The sequence below is a fragment of the Octopus sinensis genome, linkage group LG3, assembly GCF_006345805.1.
Source record: "Octopus sinensis linkage group LG3, ASM634580v1, whole genome shotgun sequence".
Taxonomy (NCBI): Eukaryota; Metazoa; Mollusca; class Cephalopoda; order Octopoda; family Octopodidae; genus Octopus; species Octopus sinensis.
In genome coordinates this window covers 124,786,133-124,810,779 of record NC_042999.1, presented here as the reverse complement: position 1 = coordinate 124,810,779, position 24,647 = coordinate 124,786,133, and the positions used below count along the sequence as shown (strand labels likewise).

Genomic DNA, 24,647 nt, shown 5'->3' with positions numbered 1-24,647 from the left:
TTAGACACACGCGTAACAATTAAATTAATTTAACGGATCTTTTCCTTTTGAACGGCACATGTCAACACAATTTCTAGTTAACTGAACACTTTTAAACTTCGTATACTGGTAGAATGTGTTTTTAAAACATCATTTTTTCTTGGCTTTATTGAGAAAATTCTATAGTTTGTAAGATATTTCCACTTTAATTTCGAGCATTTCGGCAATTTTAACCAGTCGCTGACCTCCGTTTGGGATGAAAACATTCCGTGCTGTATGAATATGTCCCTCGTTTGAGAAACAAATTGGGTTTATTTACATTTGCGAAGAAAAAAAGATACCCTTCCCCCACCCCTAACCCTAACTCTAACCCTAAAACAGATTGAAATGCAATAGATCGATACTAGGGTTATAATTATGGGTGACAATTTCATACGACACCGCTACGGAAAATGGGATTTTTTCTAGCGGTGTCAAATGAAATTGTCACCCATAATTATAACCCTAGTATCGATCTATTGCATTTCAATCTGTTTTAGGGTTAGGGTTGTGTTGACATGTGCCGTTCAAAAGGAAAAGATCCCAAATATTCTTTACGTAACTTTTTAGAATCCTTATATGAGCAGTTATATTAACCAATGGAAAAAACGAAAATAATAATTCTTCGGCAATACATTACGTCATATTGCCAATTCGCGCCGCATTTCAAAATAGCTATTTGTTACATTTCAGCCTTTCGCTAGAAAAATTGTTAAAATTTTGCGAAAAAGAAATTCGCAATACATATTATTTTCAATACAACATTTGAATTAATAGTTATAACACATCAATATATACAATGCATTTATAAATTACATGTTAAACATATGAAATTAGCCATTCCAATACGGCTTTACAATTATAATGTTCATATACAGTTCATTTCATTTCACTGGAAAAAAAAATTTTATATATATAATCCAGGAATATAAAAAATATTTTGAAAATCCTCAAACAAACTGAGAAAGTTTTTTTGGAAAATGTACAATTCTGCCACTTCTAGTCTTTTTCACTTCGGTAAGTGATTTCAAAATTGACTTTGTGTTTCCATTAACATTAGATTTGTTGCTTTGAATATCACTTTGTTTCAAGTTATGTCGATATGTATTGCTCACATCTTCATTTTCATGACATGAATATTGGTCGAAATAAGCTTCTTTTACTCTGTCGACATTGACAATTTCTTTTTTACCATTCATCTCCAAAGTCATAGTTTTGTCTCTAATTGACAAGACTTTAAAAGGTCCAGTATATTTATATTTCAGGGAATTATGAGCAGCATCGTTACGTACAAATATATGTGTCCAAGATTTTATATCAGAAGGAACGAAGCTTTTAACATTTTGCAATTTTCTTGTAAAAGAAGGAATATCTGTAAGAAATCTCTTAAGACGAGTTACATAATCATTAACATCTCCATTAAAAGAATTGGTTTCTTCGAACATTTGACCAGGTAGAGTTAATGTTGTTCCGTACAAGAGTTCAGCAGGAGAATATTGTAAATTTTCTTTTAACAGCACTTCTAATTCCTAACAATACCATTGGTATGGCTTCTAACCAACTGTTAGAATCAGAATAAGTTCTTAATGAAGATTTCAACTGCCTATGAAACCTTTCTATCATGCCGTTAGATTGTGGGTGATATGAAGTTGTACGAATTCTATTAATCCCCAACAATTTATTGAATTCTGCGAACAGCCTAGACTCAAATTGTCTACCACGATCTGTTGTCACTGTTTTTGTATACCAAATCTAGACATCTAATTGGTAAATAAGGTTTTCGCTATAGTTACTGCAGATACGTCCTTTATCGGATAAGCCTCCGGCCATCTCGAAAAGCGATCTATACACGTCAACAAAGATATATAATCTTCACATGGAGTTTAGGGTCCAACTATATCGATGTGGATATGTTGGAATCTCGCATCTGGATTTGCAAATGTACCTAATGGTGCTTTGATATGACGATGTACTTTACATTTTTGACACTGCAGACATGATTTGACCCAGGAACGAATATCTTTATTCATACCAGGCCAAACAAAACGACTTGATATTAATTTCAATGAAGCTTCTAAACCTGGATGAGATAAATTATCTAAGCTAGAATAAACAATTTTTCTGTGCTTTTCAGGCACAAAAGGTCTCGAAAAACCTGTAGAAATATCACACCAAATATGTGAATTACACGAATGGATGGGCAACATTTTAAATTTTAAAGAAGTTGAATTGGAATTTTTATATAAAGAAAATTCTTTATATAAAATTTTACATTATTTACATTTACAAAGGAAAGACAATTTTCGTCCTGTAGAAGAACGACTATATATTCATTAACTAATTCGTAAATCTAACTAATAGATTAATCAACAAATCAAAATAGACTTATGATTATCTTTAGACATGGCATGAAAATTACCAATGTCTCAAAGGAGTGAGTGTCGTGGAGTTCAGTTACATCCAACAAAACACTAAAGTTTTTCCCAAAATACAGGGTTTTTATAACTGCTCAACTTGACTTAAAAAATCGAAATGCATTACAAATATTCTTTACATAACTTTTTAGAATCCTTATATGAGCAGTTAATTAACCAATGGAAAAAACGAAAATAATAATTCTTCGGCAATACATTACGTCATATTGCCAATTCGCGCCATATTTCAAAATAGCTAAAATGGTTGTTTGTTACACAGCTAAGACCGGTTTCACCTGGTCTCTTTGGATGATGTGGCTGTGATGGTTTTCGGTTAGGCATAATCTATAACAGTGTTTCTCAACCTTATCATTTTGGATCCCTTGTTTCGATTAGAGCCTCCAGCTGTATGAAAATTTCCTAACTCCACCCTGCTTTGTCAGAAAACAGCTTCAGGAGTTGTGAAGAACGAATTTGTACGTAGTCTGTTTCTGAGAGTTATTCTGTTGGACCTCTGTCTAATCATTAAAACATTGATTTATTTCGTGAAGTATATTTGCTACTTAATTGTGGCTAACCCTGTGGCAAATATACTTCACGATGTCGTGCAGCTACTGTTTATATCGTTTATAGAGAAAGAAATTATACAGTAATCCCTATTTTTGTAAGCAGTTGTATACGTAAAAATGTTATTTGGAGAGAGCAGAAATTGAAAGAAGATATATGAAATGGACGTTTGTGTGTGTGCATGCGTGATTGTGTATGTGTAAGTGAGAGAGAAAGAGGGTAAGAAAGAGAGATAGAGTGAGTGAGTGAAGGTGTGTGTCGTGATGATTGACATATTTGTACGTAGTCTGCTTCTGAGAGCTATTCTATTGGACCTCTGTCTAATCAAAACATTGATTTAATTATGAACACAGAAAGAACTTATACAGTAATTCCTATTTTTGAAAGCAGTTGTATCCGTAAAAAAAATTTATTTGCAGAGAGCAGAAATTGAAAGAAGATATATGAAATGGACGTGTATGTGTGTGCATGTGTGCTTGCGTGTGTGTATGTGTGCTTGCGTGTGTGTATGTGAGAGAGAAAGAGGTTGAGAAAGAGAGATAGAGTAAGTGAAGGTGTGTGCCGTGATGATTGACATCTTTTAAGGAACACACACATACATAGAAAATGTGAGGTTATCGTTTAAAATTTTTAGGATAGTTAATTTATGTAAAAGATTATGTTAAATTTTTGAATTGCAAATATGTGAATGAAAATTAAGTTCAGACCTCTACATGGTAGCTAGACCTGGTGGAAATAGCAGCCAAATCTCCCTCAAAACACCCTACTGTCTTAATCTGACAATTCTGCCTATTATGTAGTTTGAATGAGAAACTGTAACTAAAGATTAAGATTATTAACCCCACTAAGAGGTGAAAGAAGAGAGACAGCATAGCAAAAGTTTTGGCTGACTGTCATCCTGTACTCCTCTTGTTGCTAGTGAAATGGTATATGCCAGCTGTGTGAGCAACTGCTTGTTTTAATGGTGGAACAAACAGGGGAATTCCATTAGAAAAAGTTTTTATCGATTTTCTCAGTAACTATGGGGGCTAGGAAAACAATACAAGCCACATTCCAATCTATGCACCCGTTTCCACATGTGTGCCGTCTTTCACACGAATCCACCCAGCCGTTTGGCTAACGATCGCCCATGTCCAATTTATATTATAGATATATATATATATATATATATATATATAGTGGAGGTGCAATGGCCTAGTGGTTGGGGCAGCAGACTCACGTTTGTAGGATTGTGGTTTTGATTACCAGACTGGGTGTTGTGAGTGTTTATTGAGCAAAAACATCTAAAGCCCCACAAAGCTCCAGCAGGAGGTGGCAGCGAACCCTGCTGCACTCTTTTGCCAAAACTTTCTCTCACTCTTTCTTCCTGTTTCTGTTGTACCTGTATTTCAAAGGGCCAGCCTTGTCACACTCTGTGTCACGATGAATTTCCCCAAGAACTACGTTAAGGGTACTCATGTCTGTGGAGTGCTGAGCCACTTGCATGTTAATTTCACGAGCAGGCTGTTCCGTTGATCGGATCAATTGGAACCCTCACCATCATAACCGACAGAGTGCCACAATATATATATATATATATATATATATATATAATTATTATTATTGAGCTAGAAAACAGAGAAATCTAATGAATACAAATTACTTCATTAATTAATTAACATATTCATCTACAATTTTTTTCATTTCACAGACAAAATTAAAATTACAAAACATATAATTTTGCATTTTAAATACCTTGAATGGAAAATCATCAAGGTGTACAAAGGACAATAGAAGGATTACATTGAGATACATTTGGAATACTCAAGATATATAGACATGTTTATTATGTGTGTATGTATATTTGTGCACGCACGCATGCATGTACACACACACATACAGACAAATGTATATAAATATATGTATATATATATATATATATATATAATATATATATATATATAATATATATATATATATATATAAATAATGTATATGTCTCCCAGTGTGTGCCTTTGTGTCTGTGTTTGTCCGTTACCACTACCTGACAACTGGTGTTGATGTGTTTATGTCCCAGTTTGGTGAAAAAGGCCACTAGAATAAGTATCAGGCTTAAGATATAAGTATTGGAGTCAATCTGTTCAGCTAAAATCCTTCAAGGTGGTGCCCCAGCATGGCCACAGTCAAATGACTGAAATAAGTAAAAGATATAGAATAAAAGATACATGTTAGATATATAATTATTAAGTTCAAATCTTAATATTTTATTATTCAAAATTAGTTTCTGGTGAGATTTTATGGGCCACAAATTTTCATTGTATTTTTTTTTCTTGCTGTTTGATCTTTTCACTTAGGCCACTGTTAGTCACTTTAAGGTTCAGTTCTTCTGTTTGTCTATAAATTTGTACATTTCTTAATTACTATTCCTGCTATTTTCCTAATTACTTTGTCATGGTGGTTGGTTTTGAATATGTAGAGTCACTGTTTGCCAAGTATATATATAAAAATAAAGAGAATAACTAATATTCAACAACTGCAGTGGAATTGTGTCAATGAGCAAGTCACAATTTGAAAAAAAAAAAAAAATGTTTAACCCTTAAAGAAATAAATGAAAGATAAATATTCTTTTCTACTCTAGGCTCAAGGCCCGAAATTTTTGTGGAGGGGGTCAGTTGATTTTAGTACACAACTGGTACTTAATTTATCGATCCTGAAAAGATGAATAGGCAAAATTAACCTTGGTGGAATTTGTACTTAGAATGTAAAAACATTTTGCCCAGTGTGCTAACATTTCTGCCAGCTCCCTGCCATCAGGGAAGATAAATATTCTTTTCTACTCTAGGCACAAGGCCTGAAATTTTTGGGGAAGGGGCTAGTCGATTACACTGATATATTCTTTTCTACTCTAGGCACAAGGCACAAAATTTTTGGGGAATGGGGGCTAGTCAGTTAGATTGATATATTCTTTTCTACTCTCGGCACAAAGCCTGAAATTTTTGGGGAGGGGCCAGTTGATTTGACCAATATATTTGTTTCTACTCTAGGCACAAGGCTCAAAATTTTTGGGGAGGGTGAGGGCAGTCAATTAGATTGACCCCAGTATGCAACTGGTACTTAATTTATTGACCCTGAAAGGATGAAAAGCAAAGTCGACCTTGGTGGAACTTGAACTTAGAACGTAAATACTACTAAGCATTTCGCCCAGTGTGCTAACATTTCTGCCAGCTCACTGCCTTAAATGAAATATAAATATCATTAGAAATTTTGTGTGTTCCTAAATGGCTAAGATGTCTCTACGATGAAATGGTTTGTGATCAAATCACTTACCAATTAAGAACAGTTCCTCAAATCAATTTTCCTACATTAAAATACGAACATTGTCATATATTTGCATAATATTGTATTCATCACTACTTCAGCATGTATGATGAAGTTCAAGTTTTGTTGAGGAGGTCAGAATTAGTTGTAAACATATTTATAGTTATAAACCATTTATAAGCCATTTAAAAACACACAAAAACCGTTAAGGTTCGCTTCAACATTTAAATTTAATTTGCCAAAATATTTTCATCGCTTTGAGACCGCGACCTGATCACTGACAAAATTCTGATGCAGCACAGAATTTTAGTTTATCTGTAGTCCAACACATTACAGCTATTTTATTTGATTTAACATTGTATAAAACCAGTGAGGAATTTCTTGTAGGTCTTCATTATGTCATAAATAGGGGAGTTAGAGCATTTCCTGAGATTGTTAGATTGAAGTTATCTAGTGTAATTAAGGGGGTGTGGTTCAGTTAAATCACAGAGAGTTGAGGGTGGGTATGAGCAGGTAGGCATCACAACATTAAACCACAATAGCAGTGAAGATGAAAGAAGTCTACAGCGTCCCCAGAAACACCTCCATTTGTAAACACTGGTTTTCAGTTTCTTTCTTTCTTTCTTACTTTCTTTTTTTCTCTTTCTTTCTTTTCATCTTGCTTTGTTCATTTCTTTCTTTTCTTCTCGCTTTATTTGTTTGTTTCTTTCTCTCTTTTCTATCTCTCTCTCTCTCTTGCAAACAAAAAATTACTGGTGCATTTCACATTGAAATTTATGAGGGTGGGTTGAAAAGTTCATAGGCTGACTATGATTAAAATGACAATGATGATAACAATGATGATGATGATGATGATGTTTTAGTTGTTTTTTATGTTTTAGTACTGTATATAATTAGTTAAGGAAGAGTTCCTAAACTGATTATATACAGTACTAAAACATATAATTTGTATTGAAAATCTATTGTTGTAAGCTATACTTTGGAAAGTTAATATTTCTGTAATCAAAATATGTATGTATGTATGTCATTATTCAGTTTATTTCAAGATTTCTTGCCAAGAGAAAAAGATCCGGTTTCTAACCTTCATTAGAATTTCAACATCAACAACAGGGTATGTATGTATGTATGTATGTATGTATGTATGTATGTATGTATGTATGTATGTATGTATGTATGTATGTATGTATGTATGTATGTATGTATGTATGCATGCATGCATGCATGCATGCATGTATGCATGCATCTGTGTGTATGTATGTATGTATGTATGTATGTATGCATGCATGCATCTGTGTGTATGTATGTATGTATGCATGCATGCATGCATCTGTGTGTATGTATGTATGCATGCATCTGTGTGTATGTATGTATGTGCATGTATGTGTATGAGGGTTGGCTGAAAAGTTCATTGGTTGACTAAGATGCTCTCAAAGAATGTAACCAAATGAGGTTTATTTTTCAATGTAGTCCCCTATGCAGTCCACAAACACCAACATTGCAATGCCTGGATCCCATTGATGAAGAAGCTTTCATCTTGCTGGTCAAAAATAGTCAGCAGCAGATATGAGTCGTCATCACTGCAATACTGGTTCCCAGCCAAAACTATATTCATGTTGGGTAACAGATGATAGAGATGCTGATCAACCAGTTCAAATTCGCAGTCATGCACAGTAGCCATTGAAACCAAGTATTTGTGTGCTGGAGCACTGTCCTGATGTAACAGGATCCCTTTCATCAGTTTTCCTGGGCATTTGGTCTTAATAAACTTTCAAAACTGCCTTATCAAGTTGGTGTAGTTCTCTCCATTGATGGTGTGGCTCTTTTGAAGAGGTTCAATAAACACAATGTGTTTTGCATTCCAAAAACCTGAGGACATCACCTTCCCTGCAGATCAAACAACCTTGGCCTTCTTTGGGGTAGGTGAGGAGGTGTTTCCATTGCATGGATTGTCTCTTTGTCTCTGGTTCAAAGTGAAGAAGTCAACTGTCATCCAAGGTTAGGAAACATTCAAGGAAACCAGCTGGATCTGCCTCAAACAATGTCAAATTTTCCCAGGATGTGATCAGCCTGGTGCACTTTTGATCAGGTATGAAAAGAATTGGCACCCACCGAGCATAAACCTTCATCATGCCAAGTTCATTGCGTTGAATATTCTCAACTCTCTCACAGGATTTGCTAATAGCACAGGCTATTTGATTTGTAGTCAGTCAACTGTCATCCATCACCATGTGATGAACACAATCAATGTTTTCGTCAGTGGTGGCCATTGCAGGATGTCCAGACTTTGGATCATCTTCAAGGTCCCCCCTTCCCTTCCTAGATTCAGCTGCCCCCCTTTGCCCGGTTGATAAAACTGGAATGTCAACCCCTAACATGGCAACCATGCCAACACAAATGTCCATTTTTCTCCAAGTATTTCATAACACCATGATGCCAAATTGTGTCCAATTTCAAGAGAAGTCGCTACTCTTTTACTCTTTTACTTGTTTCAGTCATTTGACTGTGGCCATGCTGGAGCACCGCCTTTAGTCGAGCAAATCAACCCCAGGACTTATTCTTTGTAAGCCTAGTACTTATTCTATCGGTCTCTTTTGCCAAACCACAAAGTTACGGGGATGTAAACACACTAGCATCGGTTGTCAAGCGATGTTGTGGGGGGACAAACACAGACATACAAACATATACACACACATACATATATATACACATATATACGATGGGCTTCTTTCAGTTTCCGTCTACCAAATCCACTCACAAGGCTTTGGTCGGCTCGAGGCTATAGTAGAAGACACTTGCCCAAGGTGCCACACAGTGGGACTGAACCTGGAACCATGTGGTTGGTAAACTTTTTTAAACAGTGAGATGTCAGTTTACCCAGAAAGAAACAATGCAGCTATTAATAAAATTTGAAATTATTGCATGCAAGACTTCACAACTCTGGCATCACACCTTCATAGTCAGCCTATGAACTTTTCAGCCCACCATTGTATGTATGTATGTATGTATGTATGTATGTATGTATGTATGTATGTATGTATGTATGTATGTGTGTATGTGTGTGTGTGTGTGGTGTGTGTGTGTGTGTGTGTGTGTGTGTGTGCGCGTGCGTGTGTATATCTATGTATGTATGTGTGCGTGTGTGTATGTATGTATGCCTGTGTGTATGTATCTTTGTATGAATGTGTGTGTGTACAAATTTATTTAAAAAAATAAGTATTCATTATGTGTGTATATATGTGAATGTATGAATGCATCTATCTATCGAGTGATCGTTCTATCTCCCGAAATATCATCATCATCATCGCTTATTTATCTAAGCGAAAATGGCACCTCACACTTGTATCTTAAATCACCCGATAAAATTTATCGTTTGATCTCTGTTTTTCCCATGAAAGTTGAAAAAAAGCTCGTTTTCTTTTTTCAAATCTATTTTTCAAGAAATAATTATTTAAAAGATCGTTAATTCATCACAAAAAGCTAGATATATTTCAGTTCAGCTGTTCAATCTATGTTTAGTGTGACTTCCACGGCGAGATAAAAATTTCTGAGCTATTACACTCAATAGTGATCAATTTTAAAGTCAATGACTTGAAAAAGAATTCGGGTAATTCCATTTCAGTTCCCTCCCAGGAGAACATCGTTCTAAATGCAAAGGGAAACAACTCCTTACTTTTTTTTTCGAAGTTCATTTTAATGTAAGGGAAAAGTTGAGGAGTAAATATTTATCTTTTGTCTTTAATCTTTTTTTCGTTTCGGTCATTATACTGCGGTCATACTGGAGCACTGCCTTGAAGGGTTTTAGTCGAACAAATCGATCTCAGTACTAATTTTTTTCAAGACCTGGTATTTACTCTATGTTTCTTTTTTGCCGAACAATCAAGTTGCGAGGATGTAAAGAAACCAACACCGGTTGTCAAGCAGTGGTGGACATACACACACACACACACACACACACGTACGTACGCACGCACGCACGCACCCAGAACCACCCTCACATGTACTCGCATACAGCGGGCTTCTTTCAGTTTCCATTTACGAAATCCACTCACAAGTTTTTAGTCGACTCAGCGCTATAGAAGAAAATAATTTTCCAGGATACCACTTATTTTCAGGTTTGGCCCCACTGCATAGCACCATGAACAAATGTTTTCTACTATAGCCACAGGTCGACAAAAGCCTTGAGTGGATTTGGAAGACGGAAATTTTGTGGAAGCTGATTATATATATATATATATATATATATATATATATATATATATATGTGTGTGTGTGTGCATGTATGTATAGATGTAAGAAGAAAAGAGGGATTAAAAAGTCCAAGCAGATATCAATAAAGCAGTTTTAAATTAATGTGGTTAACTATATCCAACAAATTGGACACCAATATATGCAAGTAGAATACACATACAATTTAATTCCTCATGTAAGACAAATAGATCCAAATATCATTTAGAAGAGTTTCCAGAAATTCAGAGTATTAGACAACAAAAATATGTATAGAGAAAATCACATCTTTGCAGAATTCACCTTACAATGCTGACAATTGTTTCTGTTAACACAACAGAAACAATTATCAGGTTTGTAATGTGAATTTTACAATTAAAGATGTGATTTTCTTTAAAGGTACTTTTGTTATATATATATATATATATAATATATATATATATATATATAATATATATATATATAATATATATATATATGTAGTGGCTTCATGCAGGCATGGATTTGATCCTTGATAGCCAAAATTCACTTAACAATTCAACAGCACTTTTCTCATGGTAAAATAATACTTTTTCTGTGAGTGACAGCAGTTACATTTGCCAGATGCCTTCGCAAAGCAGAATAATGTCTTTGTCATTTGACCACCGAAAGCTAGAATAGAGATAACAGACCCCCAATGAAATCTATTGTTCTCAACAATATGTCTATCTTTCTAACTAGTTTTCAACAGTTGTGAAAACAGGAACTCTGTAAGCCAAAGTTAGTGAGAACTGGGTCTGGCTGAACAAAATGCTGTCTCTGAAGGAAAATGCACAAAGGGGCAACTATACTAACTCACCAATGAAGTAAATGTTTTGTCCCACCACTCTCACCTTTACTAACTCACTTTCTTTTCTCTGTAACATTACCATATCCCTCTCTATATACTACTATGAGATCGTGTACACACATGTACAGGCTGAAATTAACTTTCTTTATCTTGCATGCTTTATGAACTTTGTTATACTGTTATATTAGCCTACCTGTTGTGGTACAGCATTATATTAATGTAATGGTAAATAAATATTTCTTTACAACTTCAATTACTGTTTTATCTTGCACAATGGCAACCAACGAATATCATAACTGTTACATATATATATACATATATTTATATATATATGTGTATATATATATATATATATATATGAAAGAAGGTTTGAAAATGCAGTTTTAAAAGATGTTTATTTACTTACCGGTTTCACTTTTTTAGAAGAAGATTGTCAAAAGTAACATGTAAAAGCTTGGTTGTGTTAGGTACTGGTTGTCACAAAATATTACAATACATATATACATTCTTTGATAATAATAAGAGAATGTTAAAAACAGTTTACAAAAAGAATTATTAAAAAGTTCAGATAAATATTGGTATTGTATCTGTATATATATACACAGAAAGTTATAAGTTCAAAAAGGTTACATTTTGGTAGTATATAATGTACAATGAGGGGGATATATTTAGTTTGAACTGACCTGATTCACCATATCATTGTAAAAGACTATTTTCTATTTCAAGGGACAGTGTAGGTGTGTTTGGGTGGGGGGAAGGAAGAGTAATGTGGAATTGAAAAGAAGTTTTTGTTTCTCTTTCAAGAATCAGTGATTTGGGGGATTGGTCTTTAGAGGCCAGAATGGTGTGAGTGTGTGTGTCTTTGTGTGTGTATATATATATACATGTGTTTGTTTTGTGGGCGGTTTTTTATTGGTCCCAGGTAAGTAGATGTGTTTGTGTGTGTTTAATATTTGGTAGGATGGTGTGTGTATATGTGTGCACGTTTGTGTGTGTGTGTATGTGTGTGGTTAATGTTTGTTAGTGTGTTGTGTGTGCGCTAGTGTGTTTCTGTGTTTGTTTGTATGTGTGTATGTGTGCATCTGTGGGTCCTTGTGTATGCTTGTATATTTTGTGTTGGTGGGGATGTTATGTGTGTGTAGGTGAGTGTGTGTATCTCTGTCCTAGTATGTTTGTGATTGTTATGATTGTCTTGGTGTTGTGTGTGTGATTGATATTTGTTATAGTGTTGTGTGTGTGCGCATGTGTGTGTCTGTATGTGTGCGCATGTATGTTTGTGTGTTTTTTGTGTTGGTGGGGATGTTATGTGTGTATGGGAGTGTGCATGTTGTGTCTGAGATGTGTGTGTGTATGTATGTGATCAACCGTGTGTGTGATTGTCTTGGTGTTGTGTGTGTGTGTGTGTGTCTATGTATGTGTGTGATTGGTATTTGTCATGGTGTTGTGTGTGCGCATGTATGTGTATATGTGCATCTGTTTGAAGGTCAGAATGGTGTGTGTGTGTGTATATATACTCTTTTCTTTTACTCTTTTACTTGTTTCAGTCAGTTGACTGTGGCCATGCTGGAGCACCGCCTTTAGTCGGGCAACTCGACCCCGGGACTTATTCTTTGTAAGCCCAGTACTTATTCTATCGGTCTCTTTTGCCGAACCGCTAAGTGACGGGGACATAAACACAGCAGCATCGGTTGTTAAGCAATGCTAGGGGGACAAACACAGACACACAAACATACACGCCAACATATATATATATATACATATATATGACGGGCTTCTTTCAGTTTCCGTCTACCAAATCCACTCACAAGGCTTTGGTCGGCCCGAGGCTATAGTAGAAGACACTTGCCCAAAGTGCCACACAGTGGGACTGAACTTGGAACCATGTGGTTGGTAAGCAAGCTACTTACCACACAGCCGCTCCTGCGCCTATATATATATATATATTATATATATATATATATAATATATATATATATATATATATATATATATATATATATAAATGTGTTTGTGTTTGTGTGTGTGGGCTGTTTTTGATTGGTCCCAGGCTTTACAAACATTAACCACACACATATACACACACACACAAACGTGCACACATATACACACACTATCCTACCAAATATAAAACACACACACACACACACATTATTAATATTATAAAAACCAAGAGATACTTTGATATATATACAAGAAATGCTATAAAGCTGAGTGCTTTATGAACATGAAACCCATAGTAGTTTTTCTGCCACTTTTGGAATCTGACCTGAAAGTCGTTTTCCGTAATCAAATCAAGGACCTTCTGCAATTTACTCTGGATCTTGACAACAGTATTAAAATGGTGACCTTTGAGCTGCATTTTCCTCTAGGGGAAGAGATGGAAATCTGCAGGTACTAAATCTGGCAAATAGGGTGGATTTGGAAGTGATACCATGTTTTCTTTGGTGAGAAACTCACAAGTTAGGAGAGCTTGGTGTTCTTTGTGCTCCACAGATCAGGTCGCTTTTGCTGAATGTTCTCCCTCAAACACTTCAAAGCATCACAGTAAACCTCTTGATTGATAGTGTGGCCCTGGGGGTTGAATTATCAATGAACAATACCAGTTGGCAGGTTTTCTAGACCCTCATTGTCTTCCTGGGATGTTCTTCTACTTTTTAAGCACCTGTGCCACTCAAGACATTGCTTACGACCCATTGCCTCTTGCCATAAGCTTCCCAAAGTATGCTCAATGTTTCTGTAGAAAACTTCCCAAGTTTAACACAAAATTTCATGTTGCCTCTATGTTCCTGTCCATGACAAAATTGCAGACTACTGCATACATGTGATCACAAAAATACAAATGTTGCAACTTGCGAAGTTAACACAGTGATGTCACTCAGCAGTCTGCTTCATGAAGGTCACTGCTAGCTTACATTGCACATGCAACCATGTGCTGCCATCTGTTGATGGACTACAGAACTAGTCCAGGAACACTTATGTGTCCTTTTACTAAAAGTTGATAGGATGTGGCTTACAAGAGATTTGGCTGTTAATTTTTTTTTTTTTTGAGCTGGTACACATAGTTTGAAAGAGATTAAAATGCTATTTCTTTTTAGAGATAGTTGAAAGAGATATGACTGTTATTTCTTGCAGGCTGAGTAACCACAAAACCACCCCTATTGTCTAACAATATGGTATCAGTTTTTGATTTGATATTCCATAGTAAAAGAAGGGTGCTGTTCTATAGATATGTGTAAACTCTTCTAATAAGCTGGATCAATAAGGTTCACAGGGGTTAAAAATTGAGTAGAATTGCTGAGTGATTTAAGTTTTGGTTTATCAAATTTAGCTAAAACCTACTCTACGCTTACTTTGTATTTCTAGAAAGGATATATACTGTTTTTAGAAAAACATAAGTCTGGAGAAGAAGCACACTCTAAGAAGTAGAGCAGTCTATATTTTTTCCTGTCGAAGCCCAGTTTATGGGGTTACCTTGTGTTTCCTGTCCATAAAGGTTTTGACTTTATGGTGTATCATCTGACACCAAAACCTGTTGGCCTATGACCAGCCAATAGCTCTTGGGGTCTGATGATATGCCATAAAGTCAAAACCTTTTATGGATGGGAAAAACCCAGGGCAACCCCTTAAACTGGCCTTCACCAGGAAAAAATATATATGTATGTGTTTTTGGACTAATAGGTATACAGTAATCACTTGACTATCTTGGGTGTTACATTCCAAACTCCCGTGAAAGGTGAAAATCCGTGAAGTAGAAACAGTACTGTACTGTATACTTTTTTTTTCATTATCTTTATAATTTGTATATATTTATTTTATTATAAATGCAGAACAACACCACAGAGCAATTGACGTAAGCTTAAATAATAAACCGGGACAGGTGAACTGCAATATGGTGAGGAATGCCAATTAATGTGTTGAGTAACACATTCACAGTTTGAGCTACCTGGTATCATCCACGGTTGGAGTATATTTCAGCTGGATCTGCTGTGGAATTCCTGAAGTATATATATATATATATATATATATATATATATATATATATATATATATATATATATACACACATAATCAATTAAGTAAACAGAAAATGGATTTTTACAACTTTATTGTGCATGACGATCATTTCAACCCATCTTGCGACTGTCACTTATGGGTGGGGTACTGTGCATCATATTGTGTTGCATCAATTTTGCAGTCTGAGTCACATCAGGTAGATTCATACATAAAATGGTGTCTTACCAAAGATCGTGTTTGGGCAATCATGTTGCTATTTGTCCACTTCATTTGGGGAATCAACTGATTCTGTTAGTGAAACAACATGACCACCCAAACTCAAGATCTTTAGTGAGACACTGCTTAATGTATGTATTTCTTTACTACCCACAAGGGGCTAAACATAGAGGGACAAACAAGGACAGACAAACGGATTAATCCAATTACATCGACCCCAGTGCGAGATTGGTACTTTATTTATTGACCCTGAAAGGATGAAAGGCAAAGTTGACCTCGGCGGAATTTGAACTCAGAACGTAATGACAGACGAAATACCGCAAAGCATTTCGCCCGGCGTGCTAATGTTTCTGCCAGCTCGCCGCCTTCATGTATGAATGTACCTGATGTGACCTGCATACACTGCTTAATGTATGAATGTACCTGATGTGACCTAGACTACAAAATTGATGCAATATAATATGATGCAGTACCCCCACCCATAAGGGACACTCACAGGATGGGTTGAAATGATCGTCATACATAATAAAGACTAATACCAAGTCCATTTTCTGTTTACTTAATTGATTATTATCTCAACTATCACTGTGGAATTCCTGAAGTAGATCTAATGAAAATATACCCCAACCATGGATGACACCAGGTAGCCCAAACCATTCTAGTGCTCTACTCAACACATATGCACGCTAATTGAAATATACCCATTAGTGCAAAAAGTCCCATAACTTAGCAGTTATGATCCAAAAAGTTCAGTTCTTGAATTTAGACATGTAGTGGGGTCTAAGCTGCTTTTCCAGATGAGCCATCTTTCTATACCACAAAGACCGCACTTTCCACTGCCATTGGTGTAAGGCTTACACTTGGCTAAGATCTTCCAATGGATTTCCAATGGTTTTTGGTCCCCCTGAGATTACAGATAAAACTTGCTTTCTATATTGTGTCCATGTACAAGGTTTTTATCTCTATACTTTTTACTTATATTTCTTATATATTTTCATATATTTTTATATATTTTTATAAATATTTTTTACATACTTATAGAGATATTGTTTTATAGGTTTATTGCTCATATTTTTTACACATATTTTTTTCTGTATACCACCTTCCACCCTTCATTTTTTCCTATGCATATATAGACGTGTATAGGAATCTTTTTTTGAGCACGTGTGTGTGTGTGTGTGTGTGTGGGTATGTGCGTATATAGACGTGTGTGTGTGCGTGCATACGAGTGTGTGCATATATAGACGTGTTTTACTCTTATTGCTTATTTTTTACACCTTTTTTACACATTTTTCTGCAATTTGCCTTTAGCCCTGTTGTGCATGTGCATATATAGATGTGTGTATGACCCTTTTTTGTGTGCGTGTGTGTGTGAGCATGTATGCAGGTATGTATATATTTTTGGTAAATGTGTGGGTGAGTATGTGTGTGTTTCAAGCGAGGGTGGATGAGTATATACTTATAGGCACATGTACGGGGGTGTGGGGGCACGCATGTGTATGTATGGACATGCGTGTTTATGTGAATACTATGAACATTTTTACTCCCTTACCTTTACTGCCTCCCCTTGATCATTCTAATAGCTCTTTTGTCTTAATAATGGTCAATCACACAGTAATTTCCCTTTGTTTAATGGTCATTTTCATAGCATTTTTTTCGATGGCCTGATAACTGAAGAGATGGCAGCATGGTTTTCCACCCTGACATCCAAAACTCAGAGTTTTATCATGGCTACCGAATATTTGTCACATATTACATTTACAGATAAATTCCTCTAATTACATAATATCGAGATCTCTTTCATTCTTTTGTTGTCTTACCATTTCTATCAATATATATACACACGCGCGCACACACACATATATGTATGTATACCAGGGGCGTGCACTCTCAGCAATGCAAGGTATGCGCTGCATGCCTTCTTTGTTTCAAAGAAAATACGTCCAGTTGTTTTAGAAATATTGTCTCTACTTCGTACATCTGCTTTGATAAATGCTTTTAGAAGATCGCATGATACACACTCCCTCTCTGTCTGTATTAGTTTGTCCTTCCTTCCTTCCTCTCTCTCTCTCTCTATCTTAGTGACTCGATAAATTTATCGCTTGTCATGCGTTGAGAAGACAGCATGAGTCCCCTTCTCTCTGTCTTTGATAGTTTGTCCCTTCTTCCTCTTTCTTTGTTTAAAAGATATGCTACGAGGAATGGTCACCCCCTTCTCTCTCAGCGATTCGACAAATTCAGTTTGGCGTGTCATGCTGTTCTAAGACTGCATATCACGCCTCTCTGGCTATTTTGACCGGAACAAGAGCCGTCCCATAATTCTTGTTTTAGCCAGCTGAAATGTTGGAATAGCCTTCGCATGTAAGTTTGAAATTTTTTATCCAAAATATCCGTTTGCACTATCATATTTTTAGAAAGTTTTGAAAGCAAAAATATCTATATTATATTTCTTATTTCAGAAATAGCTAATTAATCTTAAATTAATTTAACAAAGGGTATTTTTCCGTTTTGTTGAAATTGACTTAAAATTTACGCCGGCGCTTCCACGTGGGTCCTTAAATAAGAGCAGCTTTTTTCAAAATGAGTGAAATGTGTGCTATAAACGATATTTTGAGAACTAGTTTTTCTAAAAGGGACTTCGATGGGAAAAAATTAATTATAAATCGTGGCAGACCAACACCGAATTTACCTAATTTGCGAAGCTACAACAAGAAATTCACGAGACAATTTCAGGTTAATTCGTATGAAAAGAAGAAATGGTTAACTGGAAGTGTTGCTCTTAATAAATTATTCTGTTGGCCGTGTTTACTTTTTGGCTTAGAAAAAATGTTTGGAATGATAAAGGCTATGATGATTTAAATAATTTACATATGGCTATGCTAAAGCACGAGCGTTCTCAAAGGCATATAAAATGTTTGATAGACCTTAAAATATTCGGGAATGTTCGCATAGACTTACAATTAGATGCATGTAAAAATCAAAGCATACAACAGCATAATGAGAAAGTTCAACGAAACAGATCCATTCTGCAACGATTGATCGATGTTGTTATTTTTTTAGGCCTCCAGGAATTATCGTTTCGGGGTCATTTTGAATCTGAAGGCTCTAATAATCGGGGAAATTATAAAGAACTCGTTTATTTCATCAGTAAATATGACAAACAAATGGAATGTCATTTAGATACAGCTTCTATCTTCACTGGTCTGTCGAACAGAATTCAAAATGACTTGATCGAAGCATTCATAAAGTTATGTTGAATGAGATGCAGAAGGAAATTGACCAAGCTAAGTTTGTTTCTATTCTTGTTGATGAGACATCTGATGTCTCAGCATCTTCACAACTGTCAACAGTTTTACGTTATGTTACAGAAGACTGTGTGACGAAAGAACGATTTATCGGTTTTAGTGATGTTAGTGAAGATCGATCTGCAAATGCTTTATCTGAACATGTTTTTAAATGCATTGAGACGTGGGAATGTGGAAACAAATTGATTGCGCAGACATATGATGGTGCCGCTACAATGGCAGGACAACTAAATGGGTTACAGGCAAAAGTAAGAAAGAAATATGAATGTGCGATCTTTATTCATTGTTGTGCCCATATCCTAAATTTAGTTCTTTCACAATCATGCTCTGCTATGAAAGAATGCAAGATATTTTTTTCTACAATAAACGGACTCGGTACATTTTTTACGAAATCACCGAAAAGGACTAATGCATTAGATAATATTGTTAAAAAAAGATTTCTGAAAGCAACAGCAACTAGATGGAATTACTCCTCACGTCTTATTATTACCACAAAGGAAAATTATAATTTCATAATCAGCCTTTTTGAACACATCATTGAAAATCCTGAAGCATGGGATGATACCACCATAAATTCAGCAATTGGATTCTTACACACTTTAAAAGCTCCTGATTTCTTATTTTTGTTAGAGGTATTCAGTGACATTTTTTCTTTTACTGACGTCTGAGTAAAAGTCATGACATAGTGTATTGTAAACAGCAAATAGATAAAACTAGAACTGTACTCGAAAACAAACTTGATCATTTTTCAGTCTTTTATGATAGGTTAGGGGAAAAATATGGAGTCGATGCAGGAATCGGAATTCAGAGATCCAAGAATATATCTATTGATCCCCAACGACATTATAGAACGCTTTATAACAAAATTATAAGTACAATAGTTGACCAAATAAAAGCACGATATTCATCCTTAGAAGAGTTTAAATTCATGGAACTTTTGAATTTCAACAAAGTTGATGAGTATTGCAAACAATTTCCTGTGGACTCTTTAGATTCTTTAAGAACAACTTATGGCAGATTTTTGATGAATACGATTACAAAGTGAGCTCAATGTGATGTATTCAATGAAAGATTTTAAAAAACCAAGTGTAAGTCATTAATGAGTTACATTAACAGCACTGATCTTGTTGAAGCTATGCCAGAACTCTTAATCTGTGCAAGTTGATTTTGACAATTCCGTCTACCACTGCTTCTGTAGAGCGATCCTTTTCTGCATTAAGTAGAATTAAAACATACCAAAGAAATGCGACAGGAGAAAGAAGACTGTCTGGGTTAGCACTAATGTCAATTGAAAAAGATTTATACAAGAATTGATGAAAAGAGAAGATTTCTATGAAAATGTGATAGATATATTTGCCCAGAAAGATCGAAGAATTGAATTAATTTTAAATGAGCTAAGTAACATTTTAAAACATTAAAAAAAATAATATATTAAAGAGCATATATTACAGGTTGTTGCTTAGTGTTTGTTATAACGTAAGGTTCAACCTTCTTACATCAGTATTGTTTCGCAGGAGAAATGTTTTGATTTCTTCGTGAAACCTAACCTACATAGATTTCCCTTTCTGTGCTGCGGTGTAGTCTATTTACGGCCGTAAATAAGTGTTTTGTTTCACTTTCAATAAGTGTCTTGTTTCAATCTCAGAGATGTTGACTTCTGCCACAACAGTTTTGGGAGGCTTTTTACAATGTTGAATTTTCGCTGTCTTTCATTGTGTGCGTATTCATGTATATGCGTGTATTTTCAATGTTTGTGCGTGAGACGTAGTCCTTTAATGTACGGAGTTCAGTAAGTCTCAGAACAGTCAATAATTTTCCCGGAATTGACAAGTAGCATGATAAAGAACCTGACTTGTCTTCGAGAGCGTAACGATCTAAAACCATGGCCATATATGTAACTAAATGTGTTCTTTTAATTAAATCATTTCATTCAGCTCAACTGATAGGTATAGGGGCTAATGCAGAATCGCACCCCTTTGAAAAACGAATTTATGTGAAAATTTTTTTTCGGATTCCTACCTTTAACAGAGATTCTGAATATGCAAAAATTGACAGAATCCAATTTCATCTTTATTACATTTCACTTATGATTTTTAGACTTTTCTAAGGGAGAATGAGGATGGGAAAGTACTGACGTTTCGAAGAGCAAAGAATAATACAAACAATACACTTATTTCAGGATCATCTCTGCACAGCCATTTTTTATTCCTGTTTATTCTGCATATTAGAATCTCTTATATGTAAATCGTAGGAATACGAAAATGTTTTACTGAAAAATTGCCAGGGGGGGGGGTAGGGGCAATGAAATTAATTGCATGCCCAACGCCGGAAGTCACCGCACGCCACTGATGTATACATATATATATATATATATATATATATATTATATATATATATATATATATATATATGCATGTATATAATATATATATATATATATATATATATATATATATAAATATATATATATATATAATTATGATGGACTCTCCTACTCTTTCTTTGTCAATCATAATGCTTATGTCAAATGTGACATTTAAGTCTCACCGACGATTTGCAAAGAAGCCCACAGATCCTACAAGTATGAGGATTACAGGTCAGTGCAGGTGGTATATTTGCTGCCACTTTTATCCTTTGCCTTACACTCTCATGCCTGTTAATGCTGGTTGTAACAAAGTTTCTTATACCATTTTGACACAACGATCTCCATTTTGTTAAATCCAAGGATGTTTCCTCAAAGGTATTATAAGCTATCTTCACTGCTGAGAGGTTACTCTTCAGCTTGTCCTTATATCTGAGCCATGGTCGACCAACATTCCTGTGCCCACTATCGAGCTGGCTGTACATGAGGACTTTGAGTATTCTTTTGTCACTCATTCTGATGACATGGCCAACCCAGCACAATTGTGATTGCATGAGGAAGCTCTTGATTCCACCAATCTTAAACTTGCTAAACAGGTCGGCATTAGAAACTCTGTCTTTTGGTGAATAACTGCTGATTGCCCTGAGATATCTGAAAGATATCTAGTTGGTTAATGTGTCATCTATAGGGTATCCAAGATTCTGAGCCATACAAGAAAGTGATAAGAATATATATATATACTAGCAGTATCGCCCGGCGTTGCTCGGGTTTGTAAGGGAAATAACTATATAAGCATTTTTAGAGAGTTACTTCCCTTATAGATGCCAATTCGGGCTTTCTTAGCCATTTCTGTTTTGGTGTCTTCAAGCCATGAAGTCGTTGTTCTAAAAGAACGCTGGTCTCCTTGACAATGCATTACGACGTTGATTTCTTTACACTCCCTTCCCCACAGCTTCACGAGGGAGGGAAGGGGGAGAAGCAAACAGGTGCAGCTGTGAGCGTGGACGCCAACTCTGCCGCCATCGACACACGAAAAATTATGCATTAAAATGGAATAAAAAAATGATGTTAAATTATTTTTAAAATCGTAGACTCATCGTTGACGCGCGCTAATAGCCAGACGGGCTCGATATGAATCACAACTATAAGATACCCGAATTTGGTTAAACTGCACCGCAAAATGTGGGAGGAGTTAGGAATCTAAATCGAAGGGGACAGACACGCACACAACTAGAGTTTTATATATATACTAGCAGTATCGCCCGGCGTTGCTCGGGTTTGTAAGGGAAATAACTATATAAGCATTTTTAGAGAGTTACTTCCCTTATAAATTCGGGCTTTCTTAGCCATTTTTGTTTTGGTGTCTTCAATCCATGAAGTCGTTGTTCTAAAAGAACGCTGGTTTCCTTCACAACGCATTACGACGTTGATTTCTTTACACTCCCTTCCCCACAGCTTCACGAGGGAGGGAAGGGGGAGAAGCAAACAGGTGCAGCTGTGAGCGTGGACGCCAACTCCGCCGCCATCGACATACAATGCATTTTATGCATTAAAATGGAATAAAAAATGATGTTAAATTATTTTTTAAAATCGTAGACTCATCGTTGACGTGCGCTAATAGTCAGACGGCTCGCGATATGAATCACGACTATAAGATACCCGGTTTTGGTTAAACTGCACCGCAAAATGTGGGAGGAGTTAGAATCTAAATCGAAGGGGACAGACACTCACACAACTAGAGTTTTATATATATAGATATATATAATATATATATATATTATATATATATATACACATACACACACACACACACATATATGTGTGTGTGTTGTGTACTAACAATTAATATAAACAGCCAGGTGCAATGTGATACCATAAAGGAAAAATTCAGTCATCACCAAGTGTGACTAAAGGTGCCAAAGCACCTATATTGCTGGAAATAAGAGTTAAAACACATTTAATGCTGTAAGAAGAGGGCAAATATATACATGTTCTGACAGGGGAGGTAACCACCTAATAATCATCATAGTGAGATATATATATATATATATATATCTGGTAGTGTCGGCTATAGCCTAGTCACCCGTATAGTTAACCAGGTGATACACGAAGGAGTCATTCCCAATGACTGGTGTAGCAGCATAATAGTCAGCTGCTACAAAGGTAAAGGTGACGCCCTAGATACAAATAGCTACAGGGGTATCAAGCTGCTGGATCAGGTAATGAAGGTTACGGAGAGGGTTATAGCCCAACTAATTAGAGAGAGAGTTAGCCTAGATCAGATGCAGTTTGGGTTCGTGCCAGGGAAAAGTACTACTGATGCTATTTTCATGGTAAGACAGCTGCAAGAGAAATACCTAGCCAAAGACAAGCCTCTATACCTGGCTTTTGTTGATATGGAGAAAGCCTTTGACAGGGTCCCCCGATCCCTCATCTGGTGGTCAATGAGGAAACTAGGGATAGATGAATGGTTAGTGAAAGCTGTACAAGCCATGTACAGAGACGCTGCTAGTAAGGTGAGGGTTGGCACCGAGTACAGTGAAGAATTCAGGGTAGAGGTTGGGGTCCACCAAGGTTCAGTCCTCAGTCCCCTCCTATTTATCATAGTCCTCCAGGCAATAACGGAGGAATTCAAGACAGGATGCCCCTGGGAGCTCCTCTATGCTGATGACCTTGCTCTAATTGCTGAGTCTCTATCAGAACTAGAGGAGAAGTTTCAGGTATGGAAACAAGGTTTAGAATCGAAGGGCCTTAGAATCAACCTAGCCAAAACCAAAGTCCTAATAAGTAGGAAGGTAGACCAATCACAAACGCCTTCAGGTAGATGGCCCTGCTCGATCTGTAGAAAAGGTGTAGGTAGAAACTCTATAAGATGCACCAAGTGTAAGCTATGGACACATAAGAGGTGCAGCAATGTCAAAAGAAGGCTAACTAGGAAGATGGTTTTTGTATGTGGCAGATGCTCAGGAACAATTAACACTGAAAATGCTCTGAGACCAACTTCCGTCACTTTCCAGGGAGAAAAGCTAGAAGTAGTTGATAGTTTCCGTTACCTAGGTGACCAAGTCAGTAGCGGGGGCGGGTGCGCTGAAAGTATAACTGCTAGAGTAAGAATAGCCTGGGCAAAGTTTAGAGAGCTCTTACCCCTGCTGGTGACAAAAGGCCTCTCGCTCAAAGTAAAAGGCAGACTGTATGATGCATGTGTACGTACAGCCATGCTACATGGTAGTGAAACTTGGGCTGTGACTGCTGAGGATTTGCGTAAGCTCGCAAGAAATGAAGCTAGTATGCTCCGATGGATGTGTAACGTCAGTGTTCATAATCGACAGAGTGTAAGTACCTTGAGAGAAAAGTTGAACCTAAGAAGCATCAGTTGTTGTGTGCAAGAGAGACGTATGCGC

At 36.1% G+C, this 24,647-nt stretch overlaps 1 long non-coding RNA gene across 1 annotated transcript; it reads right to left on the bottom strand.

Annotated features, from left to right (window-relative positions):
• Window positions 1–1,312: 1,312 nt before the first annotated feature.
• LOC118762555 lies at window positions 1,313–18,267 on the bottom strand. The gene is made up of 4 exons (XR_004998308.1): window positions 18,254–18,267; window positions 17,558–17,562; window positions 6,193–6,196; window positions 1,313–1,751 (listed from the first exon to the last, which is right to left on the bottom strand). It is a non-coding gene; the product is annotated as an uncharacterized LOC118762555 (long non-coding RNA).
• Window positions 18,268–24,647: the final 6,380 nt, after the last annotated feature.